Raw genomic sequence first — 10474 nt, forward strand, 5'->3', positions numbered from 1 at the left:
GTAAGCATTGCTGTTCTGTTTTTCCCTTTCCCACCATCCCTCTCCTCGTTCCTGTTTCCCAAGTAGTCCCAGCCCACCCCAACCGTCTCCTGCTTACAACTCTGTTTCTCACAATTTTTTCTGTCTAGTGACTCATTGTCTGTCCTTTGGTAGAGAAATAATGTTTCCTGGTCATTAGGAGCAAAGGGATTAAAATGAGGCTGGATGCACTTTGATTCATCATTAAGCTTGGGGATGGATTGATTAATTGAATGATTGGTCGATTGGTTGGTTGGTTGGCAGTGCAGGGGCTCCCACGTTTTAGGCAAGTGCTCTACCACTGAGCTGCGTCCCCACACCCTAAGTGTAGAGCTTAGATATATTCTCCCTCCAAGGAGATTCTGAAAATCTTCACAAAAAAGATCCTGAACTTGAGTCCATAATACATGAACTTACTCAGAGGCTCTCTTGCCATTTTTTTTCTCTAATGAAAACAAAGGTAGCATACAAACAAACCAACAGTGCACAAGTTGCATGGAAAAATCTATTCATGTTCTTACATTAGCATTCTCGTTCAATAACTCACCTTCTAATCCAGGACTGTGCTGTGTTAACTATTATCAAATCATCCCTGACCCATGTTCAGAGTACAAACATCTGTGTGATTTGGGGGCTGAAATGCTCTAGATTTAGGTCAACTCAGGAGATTATCCAAACATTCACAGAGCTGTTTTGAAGGAAAAAGAACAAGGGAACTAAAAAAAGTAGCCTTTAAAATCATATTAGTGCAGGTCCCCTAGAAAGGGATTGAGTTTCTAATAATAATGCTACATTCCTCTGAAGTCAGAATGGGAGGGGAGATACAAGATCAAGATCAGTCTCTCAGCTCTGCACACATTTTTTTGTTGTTGTTTTGGTACCAGGGATTGAACTCAGGACCTTGTGCTTGTGAGGCAGGTGGCGGAACCACTGAGCTAAATCCCCGGCCCAGTGTGCACACATTTTTGTATGGATTAGCATCAGTTGGATGCTAGAGTTCAAGTAGAAAAAAATAAATGGCTAAATTTTACCACCAAAGAAACCAGACTCTATTCGGTCCTGGGTTACAGTGTTATTCCCGAGTGAGGTGCTTTTTATTTTCTGACAGCACGTATTAGTTTTCTGTTGCTGTTATAACAAATTATGGCGAATTTAGTGGCTTAAAATACCACAGATGAACAATTCTACAGTTCTGGAGTCTGTAGACAGACAGGCGTCTCACTACTCTGAGATCTGTAGGGAGAACTCTTTTCTGGAGGCTCTGGAGAGAATCTATTTCTCATTTTTATTTTTCCCCATCTTCTAGAAGTTACATACACTGATTCGTAAGGCCTCTTCCTCTGTCTTCAAACTCAGGAAAAAATAGCATCCCTCTGACCCTGTTTCTGTTGTTTTGTTTCTAACCTCCTGTTGTCCACTTTTAAACACCCACAGTGGGCCTACCCCTATAGTCCAGAAGAAAAAAAAATCTCCTTAATTTAAAGCCAGCTGATTAGCAACCTTAATCTCTTTTCCATGTAATCTAACATAGTCACAGATCCAGGAAATTAGGTAGTAGACCTTTTGGGAGTCCATGGTTCTTCCATACAAGGTCTGTGAATTTAAAACCAAGAAAAAAATCTGAGGCTCCAGCCGAATGTGCTGGGAGAATTTCTGTGAAATTTTGGATTGGAACGGGAGTGATGACGTAGTAGAACCAGAGCCTATACTTTCAGAAGAGAAGACCTCTTATGTTCTCAACTTTATTTTAATGTCTAAAATGATGTGTGATCAGGGTGGAAGGCTGGTGTGCTCATTGGAAAGATCTAGGATTTTGAGGTTTGCTTTTAGCCAGTTAACACTTCAAATGTAAACCAGAGCCACATAAAGACAGACTGAGCCGTGCCAATCACGGAGCGTGGACAGACGGTATGAGACGCTTTGCTTTTATTGCACTGTTATGCTTGTTCTAGGCAGCATTCATAAGAGTCTTTGCCCCCGTGAATGCCTTTGTTTTGAACTGTGGTTCCATCATGCTCGCAATTGTTTCTGTGATGCAAAGCCTTTCCCCAGCCAGCACCGTCCCACAGTTGCTGTTGCAAGCCTGTTTGTGGCTGGAGAGGACACCTGTTTTAACTCTGAAGCCTAACAAGGCCTAAGTGCCTAATAAGGACTTGCCGTGAGGGCAGGAGCATCAGATGTTAGCCACATGCACAGAGCCTTTTAGAAGGCAGAGCTTTGGCGATGTGTTTCAGCAGAGCGGTTCTGTTTTTACTCCTAGATGAAGCAAGAGCAATCACTCTCTGAGTTCTCCACAGTCCACTTTAGATACCAGTTGTCCCTGTGAGAAAACCAGCCATCGTCTCCAAACGAGGGCATAATATGTGTCACCATCCACCCAGCAGAGAAGCCCTGTGTGTCAGTGAAGAATATGGACAACCAAAAAAAAAAAAAAAAAAGAATATGGACAGCTAAATAGAAAGCATGACTCGGCCCTCTTCACAGATTGGAGACATTTAGACACACGGGATTCCTTTGGCCTCACCTTTTGGCTCTGGAAGTTAGGATTCTCTGTCCTCTCCCACAAATATGCCTGCATTGCCAGGGAAGGGCAGAAGTTTTGTTGAGCCCTGCCTGTAGCCCAGCTGTAAAGCCCTTTGCTCATGGTGAAGAGCAGAAATAGAGAACAAAGGAAAGACTGGTTGCTGTAGACTAAACCAAGCCGAAAGATGGGTTTAGGGGTCTCCATTCTCACATACATCTGCAGTGTGAGCATGGCCATGCAGGAATCTGAAGGTCACCGCTCACATGCATCTGTCACTGCGGCCCTGCCCATGAGCTCATCAGACTTTGCTTATCAGCCCCCAGACAGCCTGGGCCAGACTTCCCGGCTGTCCGCTTGTTAACAGTAAACATGCATCTGAGAAAGACATCTGTAGGAACAAGCCACACCAGCTATGCCAGAACTCTGCAGTGCTCTCTGAGGCTTTCCTTAAACAGTGAATTTAGCATCTTGCCTTTAAACGACAAGAAAATGTAAGCCAGCGCATCTAAAATTTACAGGCAGTTTCCCCAGAACAGTTTATGACAGAATGGTATTCCCCAGGAAGCATACTGCACTGAAGTAAATCTCACCCCTGAGGTGGGATTTATGCTTGGTGGGGAAGGATGTGTCTAGTTTTGCATTTAGCATCTAGCTGAGCATTTTCGAGGCTCGTCTATCTAATGAGACTTGTGGATTTCAGCTGGAATTGAGCACACCCAGCTCTTGATTCTTTACTGTGGGTGCACATCACTCTGATGTAACTTAATTGCTCAGCTTTTGGTTCCTCACATCAGATAGTGGGTTTGATAATGCAGTTCCCAAGGGACTGAGCTCACTGTGGCTCAAGCCCTTTTGCACAAATTACATATACACTCACAAGGTTTTTCGTTCATAAATGTACATCTCAGAGGTGAGCCATTCTATTCTGCGGTTCTCCCTGGTCCCCAAACCTGATGGCTTTTCATGGCTTCTGGGTTTCCTCACCTCCTCGTGTGCATGGTGATTAATTCCCAAGATGCTTTGCTGTCATCATTCATGGTTCTCTTTTCTTTCGTTAATTTCACTTGCATGTCTAATTTCTACTCGTATACGGACAACTCCCAGATTTCCATTTAGAACACACTGCCTAGACTTTAGCCCTGTGTCTTAAATTACTTCTTAATACCCAAACCAGCCACTGCCCCCGGTCCTGTTCCTGATGAACTTTGTGTTTGGCACTGGGGAATGGTCTCCTTAGAAACCACAGGTTTCCGGGACACCGCCATGACTGAACTCCTTGCCTAGGGTTACAACAACTCTTCTCCTTCCTTATAACCCAAAGCTGTCTTCCGTGTACAAGCAGGCTTTACCAGTGTTGGGGTTGGGGTGTTTATTTGTTTTGTTTCAGGTTTTGGATCGGCTCTTTTCCTCTGAACCTTTGCACTTGTGGCTTTCATCTTACTACTGATTTTTTTCTCTTTAATGGTTCTGGGGATTGAACCCAGGCTCCTCCTGCTAAGATAGCCCCCAACTCCTTTTGTTTGTTTGTTTGTTTGTTTTTATCTTGAGTCAGGGTCTCGCTAAATTGCCAAGGCCGAGCTCTAATTTGTGATTCTCCTACCTCAGCCTCCCAGAGTGTTGTGATTATAGGCAGGTGCCACTCAACTCTTGGTTCTGATTCAACTGTCACTATCATGTCAGTGTGAATAACCCTTGAAACTATATCCGTAATTCTGCCATTTCTACAGTTCAAGACTCAAATGTTCAACTTCTAAGCAGTCACATCAGTATTCTTCCAATACTTCCAGTGTTGGAGACAAAATTCCTAGTCTCTTTTTTTCCCTAAGGCTTTATCTTGTTGGATTATCCTCTGAAGAATGGAATGGCCATGTTAGTGTTTGTGTGTGTGTGTGTGTGTGTGTGTGTGAGCACCTTTATGTTTTGGGAGATGAATGAGTTAAAATGTTGAGTTAATTATCAGTGATTCTCTTCTTGTTCATCAACAAATTCACCAGTCACCAGGTCTGGCACATTCCATTCTGCAGGGTCCCATTTCCCAAGTGTCTTTGTAATAGCTGGCTGGTTTGCACATTTATCAGGCACTTGCATGGGTAATTTCATTTAATCCCTAAGACAAAATTTTGAGGAAGGCATTGGTGTCAGTTTCTGTATTTGCAGCTGATAAAACAGTTGCTTGTGTTAGGAAATTTTCCCCAGGGCCCCTAGCTAGCAAGAAGCAGAGCTGGTATTTGAACCCAGGTACCTTCGTTCCAGATCTTAATAGCTTTCTGCTGCTATAGTGATAGCACTCATTATTTCTCCACCAAGGCACCTGCCAGTTCTTCCTCCCACGTGGACTTTTCCTGTTCTGGGTGTCTGAGATGCCCTCCACACCCCACGTGTCTGCCTCACATGATTTGAGTGTGTCCCCTGAAAAGTCTTGTGCTGGAAGCTTGGCCCCCAGCGTAAAGTGATGCGAGGTATTAAATCTTTAATGGGTGGTGCTGAGTGAATGACGATTAGGTCATGGGGCCCCAGGCTCCGCAGGAATTGATGTAGCTCTCCCGGGACTGGGTCAGTTCTCGAAGGAATGGTTTCTCATAAAGCAAGGCCACACCACAGCCTTGACCTCTTCTAGATGCAGCCATTCCCCCTCCTGTTTCTCCACCACCGTGTGACACACTCATGCCTTCACCGGGCTCTGGCACCGTGCTGTCTGGACTTGGAAGCCAGCAGAGTCATAAACCAAAAGAACATCAGGCATTTTGTTATAACAACAGAAAACAGACCAATACACTCACGTAATATGTTACTGGGCAACTGTCCGAATCCTTCAGTAAACTGCTGGTGTGGAAAAAGTGGGTGGAACACCAAATTTCTCAGGGCTCTGCTGCAGGAGGCCACCCAACAGCCCAGTGGGTTGCATGATCGCCTTCTGAGTAGAACAAACCAAGCTGTCAAAGACATCGCCAAAGCTGTTTGGGAAATTACAACGTATGTTAGGAATCAGATGATATTAAGGGAGAATGCAATTCCGTTGGATATAAGAATAGGTTGGCAGTTATGTTTTTAAAATGAAACCTGCCACAGTATTTATAAAGGACACAGTGAATGGGATTTGCTTTAAAAGATCCAAGCAACTCCTCCCAAAAAAGGTGAAATTAGATTAAACAAAATTGTTAAAATGTGGGAAGATGTCAAAGCTGAATGATGGGAGTTTGTTCTATTATTTTGTCTTTTTTTTAATTTGAAAATTTCCATAATAAAATGTTTAAAAGGTTAAAAACTTCCTTTTAGAGCCTAAACAAGAGGCCTGCTCCCCAAAGCTTTCCCTACTGCTCTGTCTGAGTTAATCTTCCCCTATTGGGGGGGTGTTGCCCATTGTTGTGCTGTAATCATTCATGTGCATGGTTGCCTCCTCCACTAGATGGCAAGTTATTCCAAGATCCACGCGTATCTCTGTCTCTCTCTGAAAGCTGGTCGAGCGTCCTAACTCATGGTGAATGTGGATCAAACGCTTGTTAAATGGGACGCATTGAGGACTATGATGATAGTGCTACAAGTGCTGTATTAGTCATTTTCTGCCATTAATGAGGACCCACTGTAAAAATATCTCTGTTCTCATCACCAGAAATAGTTGTGCTTCTCCTGGTTTATTTTTATCATGTGGACACTGTGAATCTTGTAAGTGATTATTTTCCCTCTTTGTGTTGCTCTGCGAAAGCTTAGAATTAAATTTGTGGCCCACCCACAGTAGGGTTGCAGGCCTTTCTGGTGTGTATTTGTGTATTGGCTGTGTTCCTGGCCTCTCTTTAATTTCTCTATTTTCATCTTCCCCTTGTCCTGCATTCTACTGCCACTTTATTTTTTTCAGAGTTGTAATAATTTATGTGAACTCTGTTAATTTCTTTACAATATCTGTCAGGATAGTTCTATACTATTAGTAGGAGAGAATAGCATACTCTATAGCAGTACTCATTCTGCACCAGTGTTGTTCAGGATATAAGATAATAGTGCTTTTTGTGACTGGAGTGGCTGACATGTTGAAGTATTTTACATATAATTTAAATTTGGAAATAACTGCAGAGTAGGTGCACGAACTTGATTTTTACAGATGATAAAACTGAGGCCAAACAAGTCTTTCCCAAGCTCATACAGCTGATAAAGGCAGCTATGGGATCTCAGCTCACCTCTTTCTGTTTATTTTATTCAGCCTACAGTCTCCCTTCCTTGCTATTTCCGTTTAAGTATTTGCAAGGTTTGAAATGATATTCCTAATGAGATTTTCAAGCACACAAAATATCCTTTGTTAATATTAACACTATTGTGTATCTATTTCATGGCATCTTTTTCATTTTACTTTGCCCCATTCTATCCACTGCTGGTTGCACTAAAAAGATAACAACCAACGTAAAAAAACAAAGAAAGTGCCCATTTAGTATGTGTGTCTGCAGTGGCCATAGAACTGAGAGCTCTTTTTCCCACGGGGCAGTGTTAGGATGGAGAAGAAGGACTCGGAATTTGGGAAGGAATGAAGTAATCTCATAGAAACGGAAGAAAAATATGGCATAGAGATGGAGGTTCCAGAAAACACTCCTGGCTAATCTTACCATTTGTTCAGAGTCTTCTCTGAAGCAACTGCAGTGCCCCTTTGCTCCCACAGTGGCAGCAGCATTAATAGCGGGCATGCGACTGTGCGTGGCTACCCCGAGAAGCACTTTGTTTGGATTCACTTGTTTGACGTTCACGCCAGTGTGAATATGGGGGGGGGGATTCTTCCTGTCCCCCACTTTCACACGGAGAAGTGCACTTCCCGAAACCACACCGTGCTGCGGGTGAGATTCAGAGCCAGGAGGAACTGTGGTCACTGCTGTCCTCCCCTCCTGTCTTCACCAGCAGTGTCCGAGGTCGGCCCCGCGCGCCCCGCTGCCACCTGCTTCTGAGGACCTGCTCCAAAGCGGCTCTCCCGGGGCTCGCCTCCCTCTGGCCTCCTGCAGCGCCCACACCCTCCCTTCTCCGTGGGAGGACACTTGCCCACACCACACCTTCCCTGTGGAAGGACTTCACCTCCCTCCTCCGTGGCAGGCTTCCCTTCTCCTGTCTGTGTTGTAGTTACTGATGCCCACGTCCCGGCTTGCTTTCGGATCTCTGCTCTTCTCCAAGGCCGGGCCCCCTTTCATGCATCTCCACATTACCTGTGCTCACGGCCAGACGTCCTCCCTGAGTCGGTTCTCACCAAGTATCCGGAAGGAAAGTGGTATTTAGATCAGCGCTTTCCTGTCACAAACTTTCCCTGAATGCCTCCCCTGCTAAGATCAGCCCAAGGATCTGTCTGTAAATGCACCTTTCCTAGTTTATCCTCGCGTGGATTCCCGACGCCATGAGAGACGGGAACATTTACCTGTCCTAACAGCATCCCTCATTGCAGCAGTGTCATTTTTTTTATTTTGTACCGGGGATCAAACTCGGATCCTTGTGCTTGGGAGGCAGGTGGGGGAACCACTGAGCTACATCCCGGGCCCCTGCAGCAGTGTAATTTGATACCCATTGATATCCTTGAAGTTGAGGCATGAATAACAATGAGGAGAAGGTGTGGCTTTGTCAGACTGAAACAGATGCTCACCCCACACACCTGTGTGCCCCTCCTCTTCTGGGGAGGTGGCGTCAGGAGTGGCAGTCACCTGTGCTGGAAAAGTCAGCTGAGTCTCTGGGTAATGAATCTGAATATAGCAGACTGTGTTTTGCTGTAGTTATAACTCAGTAGGACAAATCGGTTTTAGAACCTCATCCTTGGGGTAACGCATCACCGATTCTCTCAGCACTTCTGGTCTAGTCTCTGGGACAAGATCCTCAGGATATAATGGTGATCAGAGTGTGTGAGAAAAGTACCCTCTCAGACCGGGACAGTAGATCAGAAAAGCCAATAATCAATAATGATGCGGCATCTCTGATTTGTCCCATCAGCTCAGGCTGTGTGAAATTCTTGCCTTGGCTCTGCTGTGTGCTTGATTTATCGCCCTGGAGCGGGCTTGTGAGTGATGCACTGAAGGATGCCCCTTTGCATTGTGACTTTCTCACCTGCGAGAGGACCATTCCGTGGCAGCTGATAAGAAATCGCTCTTATCGCAACACTTAGCCAGCACGCAGAATGTAATGCACCAGACGCCCAGAACATGGCATATATTTTCTTCCTTCCTGGCTGCCCCCAGTTATAAAGCCTTCTTTTTTAAGAAACAAGGTGATAGATGCATGTCTGATAGGCAGCTTCCAAGTGCTACAAATCTCATCCCTCCTGCTGTGTGTCTGCTTGCTTTTCCTTACACTTTTTTCTTGTCATTGAGAGGTTATGACAACATGAGCCATATTGTATTTATAAACATCACGTGTTTCCTTGATACTGCTTGCAGTTTCTGCCAGACAAGAACACATGGAAGAAACATTTCTTGTTAGCTCAGCATTGGTTTTAGTTATGCTGATTTCCGGGACAGGAAAAATGCCTTCCTACTCAGGTTTAATTTTCATAGAGTAGAAACAAAACCTCTGAATGTCCATGAAATAGTTTTAACAAGGGTGGATACTGCTCCTTTAAACCACATATTTTGCCTAAAAGCTTCCTTCTGCAAGAAAACCAAGCCTTGCATTTAGTCACCGTGAAGACAGGCTGAACCAAAAGCATGCGAAAGACTGGAGGTTTCCAGGGCACTGCACATCTAGAAAGTTTCTTCCAGAAAAGAAAGGCTTATGGAAGATGAAAGGTAAGAGCCGTCCGTGTCTTTGCCGCAAAATACAATCTTCAGAAACGTTCCTGTCACACTCTAGCTCTTTTACATTCACTTGAGTTAAGTCTTCTGTATTCAGGTTCAGTTCAGTAAGGAATTACAGCAGGAGTTTTTTCTGTGGACTTCCTCACATTGCTGAGGATACTTCTTTGTCGCTGGCTTTAGTCTGCTTTTTTAAAGATCCACTTAAATTATACTGGGCTGTCTCCAATCTACAGATCTTGTGATCTAGTTTCTGTTTAACCTTGTAATTTAGAAAAGGATTTTAAACATCAATGTAGTTTGCTTGTACAGAGCTCATTGATTTATATGTTTTGTGACAGCTTTCATGAAGCTGCTGGCTTGGGTTTGGTTTCTGAGACGAATGTAGACAAATTAGAAGGCATGGTAAAAATAGGATTAGTATGTATCTTTTAACATTGAGGGGGAAATTACTTGATTTTTTTTTCCCCCTATGAAGAGGGCTTTACATTTTTAAATAAAAATGGTTCTTTATCTTTGTTTCAAAATTTTTTTAAAGAAATATCAGTTTAAGCCTTATGAAATAACAGTGAGAATTCCCACAGTTTTTAAGTAACAGACAAGCCTGTTGTGTCAGGTTTAATGATTGTCTGAAAAAGTCTTTTGACAGAAACCATGTTTATTTGACATAACTATTCTGTCTTCTTCTTGCAGTAATTCTATCATAATAGTTTGCATTTATTTCTCTCAAAGGAACTTAATAAGGTACATGTCCTTTTTAAATCAATTGGTTTTCTTTTAAAGGAACACATGTGTGTGGACCTAGGTACCCATACTCCTGAGGAAGTCTTCATGCTGCTTAATAGAAGAGTTAAATATACATGAATCATCGTTTCCTAGTGTGGTCATAATAACATATATCATTGTATTTTGTCATCATGATAACCCCATGGCCCAGGTTCTTTATACCCATTTAACCACTGGAAAATTGAAATTGCCAGAGATTTTGTAACAATATCACACGCTAGTTGGTAGCAGAGCTGGGATTTAAATCGGGCCTGGCTCTCTATAGGCTTTGTTTTTATATCCTAGACCATACAGCCTCGATGAGAGCTTCTAGTCTGCAGTAAAATACAGATAACTTATCTTGAGAAGGCTAATAATAAATAAGTAATGTTTATTTGGCTTCGAGATGAATTATTTTGTGCTTTGT

General features: G+C 43.4%; 1 protein-coding gene across 28 annotated transcripts in view; it reads left to right on the top strand.

The window, feature by feature from the left end:
* The window catches only part of Kiaa1217 (KIAA1217 ortholog), a 744735-nt gene that overhangs the window by 653565 nt on the left and 80696 nt on the right, over positions 1-10474 (top strand). The window contains exon 1 of one of the 28 annotated variants that reach the window (XM_013077830.3): positions 30-9276. The exons of the other annotated variants lie outside the window; for them this stretch is intronic. The gene's annotated coding sequence lies outside the window, so the exon portion shown is untranslated. Of the gene's footprint in view, positions 1-29; positions 9277-10474 lie in introns of those variants that run through there. 28 annotated transcript variants of the gene reach the window in all.

The sequence above is a fragment of the Heterocephalus glaber genome, unplaced genomic scaffold (assembly GCF_053883595.1).
Source record: "Heterocephalus glaber isolate CG9 unplaced genomic scaffold, H.glaber_assembly_v1.0 deba00000768, whole genome shotgun sequence".
NCBI lineage: Eukaryota > Metazoa > Chordata > Mammalia > Rodentia > Bathyergidae > Heterocephalus > Heterocephalus glaber.